Below are 15,899 nucleotides of genomic sequence, written 5' to 3' on the forward strand. Positions count from 1 at the left end.
CATTTGCTAATAATTGAAACCGCAAGTCCTCCTCGGGATTTTGAGTTTTTCTTGAGATCCTTTCTCGCGTGTTTCGCGTTCTCGCAATCCTCGACGCCGCGTTCGCAACGTCTTTGAGATCCGTGAATTTTTCGGAGCGAATTTTTAAATTGCAAGTCCTAAATTTCTGCGAGTAAAAAGAGTATCGTGATATTTCTGGAACTGTTTAGAAATTCACGCGATGAAATTTGCCGACGCGCGCTTTTCCTAGATATTACATCTCCGCGTGAAATCCACACTCGAAGAAGAGGTCTCGGGAGGCGAAGCGCGAGGCTGATAATCACGCGCCGCTGTTAGCTGGACCATGAATAACTCAGACTGCCCATTATACGCGGTGTGAGACGTTAATCCCTCTGCTGGAAAATTTTTTTACACGCAGCCCGTGCAATTAAGGAACATATATAACGGGTTGATACTGACGCGAAGCAACATTCTGCAAATTTCTTTTCCCTCGTGAATTTTGCTTACGAAACAAATAGCGTCAAATGCCTTAAAAAATATTCTTTGATGAAAAATAATAAAAAAATAGCACTAATCTGCTTACGCTCTAATTCCTTGCATGACAAAAACATTCGCGTTTCAGTTTGACAGAGATAAAGATGAATTTATGAACAATTGTAAACCTAGCAGTGCATTGCAATTAACTATCGAATTCGTCAATTTAATTGTGAGACCGCGAAGCGTACGTTCATTAACAGTTGGACTCCGACGAGAAGAAATCATTAAATTTTTATACAAAATCACGAAAGACTCCCCGCTTGTTTTTAACCTCCCGCGAAAATTTCCGGGCGTTCGCCGCGCGTATTCGAACATTCCTGCGTAGGGAGTCCCGTCGACTTTCCTCGGATTCGCTCGTAAAACGGCCTAACAATATTTTACACTCTCAACGATAGACAGCAATTACGCTCTTACGTAAACGACGTAACATATCGCGCTGCGAGTCGGTTGCCCAACGTTTGTGATCCGCGTTAGAGCGAGCCGTAGATCATCGCGAGCCCGGAGCCCTGGAAGGATCCGTAAAACGCCGACGAATGTATTTCGCAAGTTCCTTGGGAAGAGTGATGATCACGCTCGTAAACGCGTTTTCCGGCTTCTCCTTCGTCGATCCCGCGCTATGGATCCCGCGATTAATTCGCGAACAGGATCGACTGCAATTCCGATCCCCCTTCCCTCCCCCTCCCTCCCCCTCCCCCCGTATGCATACATCGTGCATTAAAAGTCTTAAAATTAGCCGGCCGACAAAAAGACGGAGAATTGAGTCGTTTCGAAAGGAGCGTTATGCGTAACGGGCAATCTCATGCCAACCGGAAACGTGCGGTAGGCAGGCACGCAGTGGCGTAATACCCAACCATTGTAGATCACTCCGATCACAATCGAGCAAGTCGCTCAAGGATCCGTCGCCGCTTTAAATTGTTTTCTGGAACAGGTTTCGCGAGTAGGTTGTGCGACGAGTAACAATCTCGTTATTGAGATTGGCATTATCGTTGATAAATCGCAGTTTAACGAGCGAAATTATGACATGTATATGTCTAACGTCATCAATTATTTTAACGTTATTTAACGTCGCCGCAAATGCTGTTCCAAATGGTCCTCGCGAACTGAGGACGGCGAGAACTCGTATATTTTAATCGTGTTCGCGATATATAATACGCACTTCACGATATAAATGGAAAACGATAATGGATTCGTAACGTTATTGTACCCGAGTAGATTGCTTTCCGATTGATTTATCGGAGCGATGGGACGCTTTGAGAAAACGAATGCGCGCGCGTTTGTCTTCGCGGCGAATTAAACGAAACGCGGCGTTTCATGCAAATCGCCTCGCTTTCGATCGCTCCGCGCCGCGCCGCGACGACGGTCGCCGACCGGTAAGCGTAACAGCCTTGGGAGCGTATAAGAGCTTCGAAAGCGCGTAAAGCCGTGCCCCGCGAGGATCGCGGCGCGGATAATTTAGCCATCGCGTGTCTTTTTCGAGAAGGAGAGAAAGAGAAACGGGAACCCGGCACCGTCCTGTCGCACGCCACGGTTCGTCAGGTCGCCCGACCGGCAAAAGAGTCACATACTAATAACTGGAGCAAAGAGTTGTGTAAGGCCGGTGGGTGGCCGCCTTTCTCTGCGAGAACTGCGGCTGCCAGGTTTAGCGCTGAGCACGCCGCCGCGTGTGTCTACACCGACCACTCGATTTTCTGCGCCCGCAGCCGCCGCCGCGCGTCGAGAGCGACGGAGAAAGATCGCGCGGACACGCGCGATTATTGAGAAGTACGTGTTGAGAGAAGCAAGGGGGAGGGGGAGGAGGGAAGAAAAAAAGAACAAGAAATGTCCCGCCATCACGGCGATGACGTTGGACTCGCGAGACTCGAGCACGTATGTGCCTCTCGTCGAGCCAACCATTCCATTCAAATCTAACATTCGATAGACATATCTGCAAAGCGGAAATGAAAAGACTCGATTTTTCTCTTTCGGAAAAAAACTTGGAGGAAATTACCATGAATGAGTGAGCTCAAGATGAATTACATAAAAAAATTCTAGAAGTTGAAACTCTGATATCCTACCGCAAACAGTAGGCGAATCGTTAAAATTTAACGACGATGTTGAATTTATTTTGTGTTATTTATTATACTGTTGTGGTTCAGAGGACCGCTTGTCCTAAAAAGTAAGTGCTAGAAGACATTCGTTTTTGCCTGTAACAATCGTCTCGATCGTCTCGACGAATTCCGCGTTAGTAACCGAAAGAATCGCGAGTTGTCGGAGTAACCAGTCTCGTTTTGCAAATTCCAGACGTATCTCTTGATCGTTACAAATTATTTTTCTCTCGATTTTTGCCATTCTTATATCTTCAGAACCAATCTCTTTTTGCTTCTCTTTTACCTTCTTTTTTCATTCTCTTTCTCTGTTGTATAAATGATTGTATATTTAATAGTTTTTACTATAAAATATACCAAATATTTTTCTATCGTATAACATGGACTAATTGCACTGTTTCGAAATAATAGCAATTTAATTGCTTCGGTCAAAATTTTTCTTAATTCTCATGAGATTTTTCTCTCTTTGTTCTCCTTCCTTATGTTAAAAACAATAATGCTTATTCTATGTTTTATAGTAGAAACGATAACTTTTGTCTTCTTATTTTACATTAGAAATAGGGAGAATGCGATTATCTCATGTACTTCATGAATTTTCGGATGGGTGTGAAATACTGTATAAACGTTTATTATCTAAAATTAGACTTTCCGTCCGCAATTATAAGACATGACGACGCTATTTATGGCACTGGTCGCAAAAGTTATTCCCCGCGCAGGCCAGACATAAAAGGAGCATTTACGAAAAATCGGACGACTGCAAGAACGAGCTGGATTCGAGAGATCGGACGGAAGGTAGGTAAGTGAATTGTCGCGAAGGTCGCCCAGCTCACTTTTCCCTCGCACTTTTCTCGGCTGATTCTCGGCTCCTTGCGGACCTCTTACTCCCCGGGTTTGTCTGCCTGCCTGTCTGTCTGTCTGTTACACTTCCATTTCACTGCAGCGCTACGAGCCGTTCCCATATAAGCGGCACAGTTAATTTCAATACTCCGCACAACACGCGGTTCCCATATAATATAATAAAGCATAACGAATATGTGGTCACGTGCATATTTTCTCATTATACGTTTTTTTACGTTATATTAAAACATTCGCACACGGTCATTATTATATGCTCGTCTCGTGGCCGAAAATCCTCTCCTTCGTCAGTCAAACGTCTCTCATAAAATTGCTGAAAAAATCCAGTCAGCATTTATACAGATTTACTGCACGCGCGGTAGTTATCTCAAAGATCCTTTTAAGGTAAGATTTAGGAGGAATTATTTGGCAATCTCGATATTAAAAAACGATTAGGCCGCGACGAGAATTGCAGACAGACTCTCGGTCGGATCTCTCTCTGCGTATTTCCCTTCGGCGTTGACAGGACGGTAATTAAGACCGTCGAAAGTGACGTTAGCGAACGCGCAATTTCGGCAATGCCGAATCGAAAGTGACGTTAATATCCCGCGAACGACCCCGCGGACTGAACTCTGCCCTCGAGACGACTACCCTCGAGACACGTCTTATAACGGTTTCTTCTTATATTTCGTTAGAGTAATTATTACCGCGCTCGTAAACGACGATTTATGATTTATGTTCCGCGTTACGCGCGCACGAAACGTTCGTGAAAAATGCGTGAGAATCACCGTTGCGTAACGAGCAGATAATAATAATAATAATAGTAATAATAGTAATACCAACTTTATTGCTCGTGCAAGATTTGATTTCGATAAGTCGCGTAGTTATAAGCAGCATGTAGAAGAAAATATATGTGCATGTGCGCCAAGCTGCTGCATGTAGCAAAAAATGATAATTCGATCGCAAGAAAGCATATAATGTAGGACAAAAGAAAATAATTTAAAAAGTCAGATACAAGGATATAAATAAATATACATATATACATATGTATATAGGTATAAAAATTGGATTTTAATAAATGAGTAATGAAGGATTAAAGAAAACATTAAAGGAAAGTGAAACGATAAAAAAGATTTCGAATTTAGCAGTGCGTTTCGAAGAGACTTGGTTACTAATTGTATAGTTATACATCATAATTTGTTAACTTAGTATAACTGAATGAAGTCTTAGAGCGATTAATGCAGGAAGCCAGTATTGAGTCCTCCAGATGAATTTAAAGATGTGGATCCATATGTTGTCCATGCTGCGAAATCCAAACTGACATGCAGAGATAACATTCGCGCTGTGCTTGCGAAGAAGGCTTGTGATTCAACTATCTGAAATGCAACTATCAAAGAGCTTAGAGAGGATTAGTGGGAAAAAATGGGACAAAAAGAAAAAAACAGAAGAGGATTATAACGAGTCTTATGAATTGCAAAAATGAATTGTTTGAAGATCATGGAAAAAGAAACTATAGAATAATATTAGAAATAATTGAGAATGTGGAGAAGAGGATTAAGATACATCGAAGACAAAGCAAGAGTTTTATGTTTTCCTAAAACATATGGTGGTCCAATGGAAGTTTTATGCGCTTGAAGATGTATAGATTAGTCAGGGTGACTAGATCAAAGCAGAATACATATGTCTAGGCTATTGTGTCTACTAAAATGATTGAGGATTTAGAAAAAAATCGGCCGAAATGAAGATTAATAAAATAATTGTTTATAGAAAAAAATTATGAAAAGTAGATAGTACGAAAGAAATGGTAGAAAAGGAGAATCCGATTAGATATGCGTGAAGAAAAATTTACCTAATCTTGAATAAGATTTTCCGGCGGAGCCGAAAAGCAAGCAGAATGAAAGCAAAGTGAATCAAAACAGACCAATATAAAACAAAATAAAACATTAAAAAATGAATATAAGATTCTCTGATGCATAAAATCCACTGGAAATAATTCTTTCAAGTAAGAGCTACCTTCGAAAGCAATCCATTTTTCTGCAATTTTTTTTATTGGAAAATTAAATTATTATTTTTTTTTTTTACGAATGGAAGGGTCGTACACCTATGTATACTTCCGAGGAATTGCCGATTTGCCCGGTAGATTCGGCTTCGAGCAAGACAGCGGTGCCGGAACGAGAGAAGGCTGCGATGAACGAAGGAGAAAGAGAAAGAGGGGATCTCGTGCTAACAGAAGGGATAAGAAACCCATGCACGTACTCTTACCAGCGGTGCGACGACTCCAGTCTGACGATCGCTTCCACGGAGCGAGGTTGACCGAGTCCGACGATAATCCGGGATCGTCCGTCGGTTCGAGCACACGGTGACTTGGATCCTGGCGTGTGATCGGTGCAAAAGAAAAAAAAAGAAAGAAAGAGGAAAAAAAGATTCGACTGTGTGCTCCGAAATTTTGGCGCGATAAAAACGTTTCCTTTGAATCGTAATAAAATTCGGGAGAAATTAAGTTAAATGAAATGTGAGTGACCAGGCCGCTTGGGGGGCGATTTAGGGATCACACGTATAAAATTCGCAATGGACAGCCCCTAAGAATATCAGTATCGTTAAGCGGATGATAAACGGATAATAAAGAGAAGAGAAATTTTTCTTTTCACTATACCCAAATCGTTAACCGTTTCCGGGAACGGAGAGCTGGTCCTCTTCCGGCGTTTTACTGCCGCGATAATTTACGTATAATAACTGAATTTACACCCCGCGTCGCGTTCTCGAATTTCTTCGCGCGTGGAATTGAGAAAAACGTCGCGTTCACGCGACGATCGAGCGACGATTTTCGCGATCTCTTCGCCGTGAGGAAGCCGCCGAGACTTCGCGGTGCGCGAGGTGCGTGGTTGTGCAGCCGGCGCGCGGGAGAAAGTGCCAGTTCGCTGTGCGTCGTTCTTCGGTTTTTCGGTGGATATAACCCGCGGCGACGGCTGCGGCGGCGACGGGATCGATGATCGATCGTCATCGGCGTCCCGCCCGACGATGAGAGACTCGCCTCTCCTCAGGACAGCATGATTCTCGGCGCGTGCGACCGTCCGCGTGCGTTAACATGCGCGAAGACACGCGTGTCCGCGGGTACCGCTAGATTATCCTGAAGTGATAACGCCTGGCTTCGAGAGAGGAAAAAAAAAGAGAAAGAGAGACACCCGCTGGCAAAAGGATCGCCGAACGTGCAAGAGAAAGAGAGATCGAAGACCCGATCGCCGAGGATAATCGTTGGCCGGCAGACGCGAGCTACAGGTTGGTATACATCTCTCTCGCGCTTCTCTTATCCGCGCGGCACCTCCTCGAGGATAGTGAGTGAGTTGTAAATGGATCGTCGTATCGGGAGGGAAAAGCCGGCGGATTTAACAAAATGCGGTCCGACCGGTTCTCATTCGACTCGATGATTATCGAAGGACTCCGAAATTGTCGCGCGGGATTTTTGCAACTCCGCGATATCGTCTCCTGAAAGTTTTCATTCGCCAGTACATCAGGTGCTTCGCGAATTGTTTTCAGCGCAATTGCATGTGCCGAGGTGCACGTCTAATTTCGGAAGAATCGAAGGAAGAAGTGAAAGTGCGTCGAGAAGAAATAAGAAAATCGATTCGTTCTTTCCCCGCGAACGGAACCGCGAGTTCTCGCGTTCGTCAATGGCGCCCGGCGACTCACCTTTTCCTCTTTGCCGTTTTTATTTTTCACCCTCCTTGGAGATTTATATTTTTTAGTTAAGTGTCGCGCGGGCCGACATTACGTAATAACGGGTTACATATGCAACATTATGCGCGACCGCTCGCACCCGCCTATGCGTAAACTGATTTCAACCAGTTTCTCCGATATTTTTGTTCGATTCGAGAGATACCGGCTTTCACTATACAGCTATACGCTTGCACGTATATAAAGGTCTCCTAATCGTACAACTTAAATTCGCTCATATCTTATTTTCCTTCCGCTTTTTCTTTCTCCGCGCGTTCTACATTTTACGCACCCGCGAAATGTTACCCGCGCTTCGATTCTTTCGGCTCCCTGTATTCAGTTTCTCTTTAGTTTTCTAATTTCATCTATATACGTTCGAAAAAAGGGAGCTCAAAAGAGAATTCCGATAATCTAATATATCTATGCTTATTCCTGTAAATCTTCCCGGAAACAAAAACACAGTGGCAACAATTTTAATTATTATTTAATTATACGTCTAGAATTTTCATTTTGTATAGCAGACATCAGAACCAACGATTATACTTTTTATTTAACATTTTGTTAATGTGCTGAACAATACACTTTCTCGTGGAAAGTCAATAGCACGAATCTAATAATTAAACCTTAATCAATATTCGACGAGCAAGAATGTAATGAGAATAAATGTATATCCGCGAACGATAATCGCTGCGTAATTGCACCGCGCAACGCGACGAGTCTCGAGCGCGGTCTGGAGGTGCCAGCGAAAAAAGGCATCGAACGATTAAAGAAAGTTGCAAATTAACGTGCCATTGTGCGGCGCGCCGTTTTCTCGGTACTCACGGCGCGCCAATTTTCCGCGGTAGAAACGCCCGTCTTTTTTCCAGCGCGGAGAGCGAGGAAATCGAACGGCCGCGAGAAACTCGCCGCAGCGTGTCATTTTGCTGCCGCAATTACTGTACGAATGGGCGGATGATAACACCTAGCGATCCGTTGCGAATTCACGTCCCGCGGAGTTTTCGCTCGCGGGCCGATCTGTATATAAGAAGAAAAAAAAAAAGACGGCCTGATCGTCTCCGTTGAGAGCGTTTGCAACATCGTGAACATTTGTCATTGGCGAGAAACGCGCAGTTGACTGCGCGCCAAACCGGAATTAACGACGACTATACAAACGACGCGCGAATTTAGATTTGAAATATACATATATCAAAACTATATAGATATCCTTTTACAAGATATTTTTCTTTTTTTTTATGGATATCTCTAGAAATTATCTTTGTTCGCTCCAACATTATCGCTCTCACTTAGTACCTGCATATCTCATAATTAACATAACCTAATTAACATAATTGTGTGCTGATCGTGTATAGCGATTTTTCGCTTTGAATTCTTGATTCCTGCAATTTCTTTTTGTTGTGCGATAAAAATAGCTGCAAGATTTCAGCGCAGATTTTTGCGACGTTTCGCGAGTAACGCGGAATGTCAATCATCTGCGGTTTAAAGCTGCATAAAGAATGGAATTATCTAATCGTAATTTTGCAATGCATCCAGCTAATTGCACCGGTCGATGGTTGATAAAGATTCACGCGAGCTGAAGACACGCGAATTCGTTCCTGGCTGTTTTTCCCAAGAGACGTGAGGAAGATCGCGAAGATCGCTTCCTCGTTTCTGGCGCCCGATTCACTTATGCCTCGTTTGTCGAATCGTTGATTGAATCCGGCGTTTCCCGAGGCGCCGCGCGGGAAACTCTCTCGCTTTCATTCGCACACGTGCTACGCATTACGTGCCTTACAGAAGACACGGCTCCGCGCGCCACGCATCTGCAATTTCTACTTCTCCGCCGAGAGATCCCGCGAGATAGAATTTTTAATGGAGAAAATCTCTTCTCTGCGCAACCGTGCGTGTAATTTCATCCCATTGGATTCTGAGAAGGGAAATTATTTATTATATTCGCGTCGCGTTCTAAAAGTGTAATGCCAGCATTACATTACATAAAAAGTAAGGGAATGAGACGGACGGACGATAGGAATCTCGGCTACTCGCGCGGATGCGAGGAAACGTCTCTGTGACGAGAACGCGGTCCGCTTAATTGAAAGAATAAATTAAATAATATACAAGCGCGCTGCGTTTGAGGTACAGTCGCGAGTTGGGAGTGAGATTGTTATTACGCGTCGAACGTTTTACTTTCTTTCCCGCTTTTGTAAAGCTTGTAAACCGGATCGATTAATTTCTACGTCAGAGATCCCAAACGAGGAGAAATATGCGCGCGTTCAGAGGGACGGGATTTCCTGTCGCGGATAAACATATCTTGCGATCTAGGTCGAAAAAGGTGTATATGACAGATACCCAGAGATACATGGCGGTTTCTCGCCGTAATCCACTTGCCGGCCGCGATAATTGCTATAGAAAGCAAGAAGCGAAAATCATCGCCTTTGGTCCTTTTTGCTCGTTTCCCTTCTCGGACTGACCGGAAGCGCCAAGGACGAAAGACTCTTGCTCTTCTTTTGCCATTCGTGAGTTTCCCATCATCCCGGCGAGTGTCATTCTGACTGCAGACCGGGAGACAAAGCGAAACAGTTGCGTCTCGATAGTATAGTTGACCGAGCGATTTAAACGGCAATAATTTCTCGCTGTTACCATCAGAAAACGGGTTTCATGTATTACTAGTGTAAACATTTTTTTCAGAAATTTTCCATCGCATCTTTAAAAGATCGCTTTTATCGAAAATGAAAGCCGGTCAGTCGCGCGTTGCAACTATCGCCGCTCGGCGATTATGCTGATTTTATTGGCGACTCGCGCGGCGGCTGACCACCTCCGGTTGTGTCTACTTGTCCGGTCGATACTTTAATTCGCTCTATTTCCAACGAGATATTTGACCCTTTAACCGTAGCCGATTAACTTCCAATCTTTTTTTAGTGACGCGAGAAAATGTATAAAAAAGTTTAAGAAACATCATTATTATAATTTATATTAAAAAATATAAAATTTTTGCAAGATAAAAAAAATACGATTAAAATTTTTTTTTCAATGTCTCTTGTCTCTTCTTAGATCTTCTTTTTTCCTTTTTTTTTTAAATAAAAGTAAAGGACGATATTTATAGTTCAATCTCATTGTCAGTTTAGTTCTTCGTTTCAAACATACAATCTTGAAATGCTGTACGATCATTTCATTGGAATCTTAAGGTCACCTGAGACCAGACTTATGCATAAGATCGGACTATAAACATCACTCAAAGATAATCAACTAATGCTTCAATGAATGCGCGAAGTTTGGCTTGTGCAATACGCGTCTAAAACGGACGCCTGAAGCTCACGTCGGAAGGACGGTGATACGAGATGGTAACCCGCGAATCCGATTAAGATGTGTCACAGGAAAGCGACGGTAATACCGAGCCGCCCCAGTTTCGCAATTTCGCGTGCGAAACGCATTTTGCACCGAGCCTCGCAATAAAAAAGGCCGCCTTGAAAAGCGCGTTTAACGAATTGCGTAGAAATTCCTCGTTAAAAATCTGAACTTAGATTTTTAACTTCAATTTTTTTCCTTATCAACACTATTTACTTCATCACTATCAATATGAGTTACGGGAAGAAAACAGCACACGAACGTATAAAATTAAGAAACGAATATTATATGATACGAGAATGGAAAGGATCTTCTCTCGCTGTTGATCTTCTTCTTGGTTAAGGATCCATCAACAGTCTCTCCCATCGTAAAAACTCGACTGTTCTTTTGCGCTTTCTTTCTTTCCTCCTTCTTTCTCCACCTCTCCTCTCCACTCCCTCACGATCCCGGTTTCTCTGTCGCCCGAGGTGCACGATCGATAACTCCCCAACGATAATCGATACCGCGTTACGCAAGAGCGCCTTTACGACACGACCCACGCGCGAAATGCATTGTTAAACCTTTCCCGAGTGTGTCGTGTTACGGAAGGAGCGTAAATCGCCGGGCGTTCGCTCCGATTTTCCTCTCAGATCGCCACTGTCATTCTATATCGGGCTTATCGCCACTATTCCGCATGTAGTACAGTGCACGTACGTGCGGTGGGCATGCACGCACACCGCGTGTGTCGCTAGGACCCACGCATTATTCTTACAACTATTATTCTACATGACTTATTCAATGACTTTCTTATTGATATTGCGCATACGAGATGTAATTTTGCGCGAGATATATGTTTAATAATTTTTATCTTTAACGTCTCATACTAACTAAACAAATAAAAGATCCAAAATGTAATATGCAATATTGTTAACTTGAAAATTAAAAGAACCTCGAGTTACCGACGTCAGGATATTCACGCTATATAAATTAGGAGAAGATTGATCGAGGAACATTTCTGTAAATACCATGAGATTGGATCTTTAATCCAATCTGTTGACTTAGACAAATAGATAAGGGATCAAGAAACGCGTCCCTTGAGGGGCTAAATAACTGTGCTGAATTCCCCAACGCGTATATACCATGAACGTTCTCGCTGATTTTCGAAAGGCCTCTGGTTCCGCGTGATCGATTGACGTGATCGAATCCGATAGACGTAAATGGACTATTGATGCTGAAGACAGCTACGTTAAACGTGTCCACGCTTTCTTCGTGGCATTTCGCTTTCCTCAGGGCAGCTTGATCCATTGTATTATTATGATCGCTTCTTTAATCTAGATAATATAATATATTACGCTATATATATTTCTCAGCTGTATAGTTTACCTTATTAAAATTTTCTTTTCGGAGTCAGTTTAAAAAAATCAGCCGAAATTTTAAATACTCTTAAAAACGATATATATATAATAATTAATATTATATGTATACTTAGGAAAGTCATACAACTATTTATTCAAAATATATATAAATTCTAATTGATTTTAATTGATAAATTTTACTACGAATAAGAGAAATATTAAAAAAAAAGTGATTTTCGCTTTAAGATCCGCGACGGAAATTATAAATGAAGAAACATTCAACTTTAATGATCAACTTAAATATTATTCAGTGCTCGTGAAATCTCCTTTACGCCGACGATTTGCGATGAACGATAAATCTCAAAGAACAACGTAATGAGGATAACGAGGTAGCGACGGGCGGTTGGGCGAAACGACCAGGGGGGGGGCAGGAGGAGGAAGAGGAGGAGGAGGAGGAGGAGGCTGACGTACTCTTCCTTTTTTCACTTTCACGGCCGATCGCGACCCGCGAATCGTCGCGTGGGATGACTTTCGGATTACCGGATGATGCCCGGTCGTTTTCGCCAAACGACGTCGATGAGAGAGCCAGATGGATCCGATTAACGTTAATCACCGCGGGATGTAAACAGAACGGATTGAAAGCCAAAATGGTGCTATTACGGCTTTTGTTATAATAGCGCCGTTTGCTTCATTATAGTAGCGACAGCTCAATTACCCGAGCGACACATTAGACGCTACTGAATGACGACGAAGATTTATGAAATCCTCACCGTGTCGACTCAAGACTTTTTTTCCCCCCTCCCTCCACCTTCCTCCACTCAATTGGATCCTCGTCGAAGAGAGAAACGGCGCGATTATTTAGACACGTATCAGCGTCGATTTATCGAACACAAAAGGCAGTCCGCCTTTTATTGCCGTATTATTGCCGCTGTAATGTAATTACCGTCATTAGTGATTTTGCATAATGCGACGTCTTCATCCGTTCTACTTTGTTCATCCCACGTTGTTTATGGCCCGCCGGCGGGATTACCGGGGCGGCTATTACCGCGAATATTTCCACGGGGAAAGGGGGGAGGGAGGGGAGTCCCGCGCGTGCCCTCATTACGAGTTCGTTCCGCCACCGATTTCCCAATGATATAATCGGGTATAATAGCGAAAGAGTCCGGCTGCCGATAGGTCCCCGGCGAGCGCGCGCGGCGCGAAGGAAAGAAAAAGAAGAAAGAGAAAAATGCAAATTAATATGCACGCGCGACTCGCTCGCCCGCCGCTTACGCGACTCGCACGCGGCGTGGGCGTAAGTGACGTAATAAAAGGACTTGCGGGGCGAAGCCGCGGCGATGGCAACCCTTTCGCCGGAATCACCACGGTCGGGAAGGGCGTTTACATTCTGCGGGATATGAAGGTCACTTGTTGCGTGCTTATCTATTCAAAATTCCGCGGAGACCGTCAGACCAAAACGGTGGTCGTGTGGCAGCTTAAACAATGTGACTTGAGGCAGAGGTGTTTAATCGATGCAGCGCGTAATTTTAACCATAGGTATACACACTGTTTTTTTTAACGACGTCGTATACACATTGGGAGGACCCGGGGACCCCATCCTGCCCATCCATATTTATTACTGTAACTCTAGTAAAAATTGACATATTTCAATTAATTTTTTTGTTTAATTGATAGAGAATTGACCAAGGAACAAGCCCATAATGTTTAAAAGTCGATAGAATTAAGGAGCTCCAAGATATACGGGTTCAAAGAAAAAGAAAAGTTCAAAAACGCGAAAAAATCTCGATTTAGTACCTTTTTGCAAAAAATCATATCTCTTTTGTTTATAGACCGATTTGAAAAATCCTTGAAAATTCTGAACAAGCATACTTGAAATATTAACAAAAAAATTTGGCGATATTTTAATTTTTTAACAAAACTGCAATTAGTCCCGGGGACCCTACGATCACTTTAACTGTTTACTGCTCGGTTGTTGAGCGACAATTGCCGCGCGTCAACACGTCTTTCTGCTGAGGAGATCTTTTTTTACGTCAATATCCCAAACCCCTCCCCTTCAAATTTCAGAAATGCTAAACTGAGAAAGTTTCGCTGAGGTCCCGGAGACCCCAATGTGTATACATCTAGAGTTAAACAATGATTTTTATATAATAATTTTTAGTTTTTAAGTAATGATTTTCGATGTTACATTGACCGTTTTTTACCAATTATTTATTATTCTTTTATTACGAAGATTGGTGAAAATATATATTATACAGCATCTATATAGGTTCCCTTCTTGGTACCACGATAACCACCGTTGTTGACTTGGCGGTAGTGAGACAGATATCCTTCTCTTTCTCTTTTGTGGTTTTAAAGGTTGAGAGAGAGACGGACGTGTATTTTATATTGTAACTGACCTTCCGCTTACTAGCCGCAGAATGAGACTGCTGACATTCCCGGTTTCAGGTAGCGGTGTGAATTATGATAGCGCTCAAATATCAATGTAAAAGTAGATTTCTCTGTGGCCGTTTAGCGCCCACATTTGGTAGTGATTTTTTTTTCTTCTTTCGAAATAATCTCATTTTACAGAGTGTAATTTATCAGTGTATCATATGAACAGAATCAATCACATTAAAAATAATCCTTGAATAATTTCCTTTTTGTGCCACGTGAATAGGACGATTATCTCAGTAAAAAATGTTGAGGTAAGCCGACGGGATTACAGCCTTACGCCGCGGGATCGTACATTTTAATCGGCTGTCACCTTGTCAATTAAGGGCCCATTACACGACCTTTCGACATTTTCTGCGGCTCTCGTTCACAAGTGCAGCTTCGCGGAACGATTGAGACGTCCTTTCGCAACCTGACCGGTCCCGAGGCTATATCGCGCTGCGAGATGTATTGAGATGCGTTACGCTGCGCGTGTTTCGCACCTCCGCGGAGGGGTGAGCAGGGGGGAGGGAGGGATGTCACGCCGTTTACCGGGCCGCATTGTGCCGCGCGGTAAAGATCCTTTGCCTGCAAGCCGCGGGAACGTTTCAACAGCGTGCGGTTCATTCAGCGGGCGAATGACACGGCTCGTTACGACCGCGCGCGAAAGCCGCAAAAAGAGCAAAATACAATCGGTTAACCGGACGGTGAACGTTTAGAGAGAATGTCCGCTGCCCGGGCTTACGTGTAATGTAACTCGCGCGCGCACGCCGCTCTGTATATATCGGTATACGTCGATATTACCAATTGACCCGGTGCTCCACTGCGGCAATAAAGCCGGAGAACCGATCCGATCGCGGCCAACCGTGAAATGCGAGCGATTCCTTCGCGTGGCGCCACGATATACTTGAAATTTTCCCCGCGTGATTGTCGCGCTGAGGTGCCGCGCGATAACGAGGAGAGTGAATCATTTTAAGAGACAACCGTAAGACACAAAATTTAATTTTAAAGATATTCCATCATCACTGTAACATATCTTGAGAATAGAAATGTTGAGGCCACCGTTTTTCGTGAATTAAATCATTCCTCTCTCTCTTTAACGTTACATATCTTTGTAGCAGAGCGAAAAAAATTCAAATTCTATGAAAATAAAATCTAGGAAATATGATTTTGTTATATCCATTTGCATCCCTGATTTGCAAGAGATCGTTAATTACTTTTTCCTGATTGAAAAACAGCTCTTAATGTTTGGATATTTTTATAGAGAGAAAATTATCAAGAGCTAAATTATATTAGAAATTATAAGACACAGATTTCTAACTGCGAAAGTAGAACAAAAAAGTCGTAGATTCAAGAAAGAAAAAGTCAACAATCCTCACGAGTAAATTTATTATTTGCAAGTGTGTATGTGTGTATGGCGAATTAAGAGCGGTGATTGAGTCCTCGGCGGTTTTCCACGGATCCATGGTCGTCCATCCATGCCGCGATCTCATTCGCGAGTCAAGATTGATTTATGGATTCACGGACAGATCACGAGCCTCCGTGTGTTACAGAGATTTTCTCGGATAGCACGGGCACCACGGGCCGCGTATCGTCATTAAACGTTAAAGCCGGGCAGGTGGAAAGGGAGGCTGCGGTTTTTGCCGAGGTCAGAAATATCATTCCCATT

Source organism: Wasmannia auropunctata, unplaced genomic scaffold (assembly GCF_000956235.1).
Source record: "Wasmannia auropunctata unplaced genomic scaffold, wasmannia.A_1.0 LD336088.1, whole genome shotgun sequence".
NCBI lineage: Eukaryota > Metazoa > Arthropoda > Insecta > Hymenoptera > Formicidae > Wasmannia > Wasmannia auropunctata.